We start from the raw sequence: 1,844 nt of genomic DNA on the forward strand, positions 1-1,844 counted from the left end.
GTCTGGGAAGCTGGGACCGACCAGCATCCAGACAGAGACACAGAGCGAGGTAGCGTGGTTATCATCCAGACACAGAGCGAGGTAGCGTGGTTATCATCCAGACACAGAGCTAGGTAGCGTGGTTATCATCCAGACACAGAGCTAGGTAGCGTGGTTATCATCCAGGCACAGAGCTAGGTAGCGTGGTTATCATCCAGACACAGAGCTAGGTAGCGTGGTTATCATCCAGGCACAGAGCTAGGTAGCGTGGTTATCATCCAGGCACAGAGCTAGGTAGCGTGGTTATCATCCAGACACAGAGCTAGGTAGCGTGGTTATCATCCAGGCACAGAGCTAGGTAGCGTGGTTATCATCCAGACACAGAGCTAGGTAGCGTGGTTATCATCCAGACACAGAGCTAGGTAGCGTGGTTATCATCCAGACACAGAGCGAGGTAGCGTGGTGGTCATTCAGACACAGACGTCTAGAGGTCCTCCACAGTAGGAGACGCGGTGCAGCTTTACGCTTTAAGAGAAGAGAGGAGAAAGCAGAAGGAAACAGAAGGAAAGAGACAAATGGAGAGGAGAGGACGAGAGGGAAGGGTTAAAATAATACAGCCACCTGGCCCTGATTCTGAGGGAACATCACAGATGATATTTATTACAGTAAAGGTTGGATGTACATCAACCATGCTTTGTGTTTCTGACAGACCACAACTTTTATTTATGACATGTTTACGTCACATTTACGATACGTTGACCACATGTTTACAACCACTTTATGTGGGTTTAGGTGGGAGATGGGGGAGACTAGGGGGAGACTAGGGGGGGTCAGAGGGAGATGGGGGAGACTCTATGCTTCACAATCAATAAAGCTAATTTCAACCATTGATCCAAGCTAAGGACTTTACCTCAGAGATACAAGAGGAGGCGGAGACTAAATCTAAACCACAAAAAAAAAAGATCTTGTTTTTAGAGAAAGACAGACAGGCAGACAGACAGGCAGATAGACAGGCAGATAGACAGGCAGATAATGAACCAGGCTCACAGAGCTACAAGTGATTGTGCATCATCACAGGTCCATGGACGGGATTCTTGGTTTAGTCCCTGATGACATCGCTACCCTGCGGGGCTGAGAAGATGAAGGAGGACCAGCTGTCTGGAGATCTAGTCTGTGTTCCCGTCGTGGGCTGGCCAACTGGTAGCTGCTTGTTTAAAGGACATGATATGCTGTTATTTGACTCATCCATCAGAGCAGGGCTAGAATACCTCAATGCAGGGCACACCTGCCAAGGGAGATTTAGCATCCACAAGCCTGTGAAAACACAAACACACACACAGACATACACGCCCACACACACATACAGGTAGACACACACTTAAACACATGCACACACACGGCTAAGAATCTGCGATTATTACAGCAGTTTGTTTCAGACTGAAGGCAGGGCAGAGCCTCCAGGTTAGTAGTTTGCTCTAAACACAAATACACACACAGACACACTCACACACACACAGGCACACACATACACACGCACACACACACACACAGACACACACACACACAGGCACACACATACACATACAGACATGTACAGACATGTACAGACACACACACAGCCACCTCAACCATACAGGCAGCTTCAGAGGCAGCTCAGCTTCCTTCTTGAGCATCCTGTATGTAAAGTGACTCCTCCATGTGGGGTTTGGCTATACTTATACGTAGACGAATACTAATGACTGTGATGGACATTTCATCAAAGCCATAAAGATGGTCAACAAACTACACAAAAAAAGAAAGATTAACATTGTAATTTCAATTCATTATCAACATCATCATAAGGTCATTATCTTCTTCATCATCAT

This window comes from Hypomesus nipponensis, chromosome 17 (assembly GCF_054491055.1).
Source record: "Hypomesus nipponensis isolate SF chromosome 17, ASM5449105v1, whole genome shotgun sequence".
Classification (NCBI taxonomy): Eukaryota; Metazoa; Chordata; class Actinopteri; order Osmeriformes; family Osmeridae; genus Hypomesus; species Hypomesus nipponensis.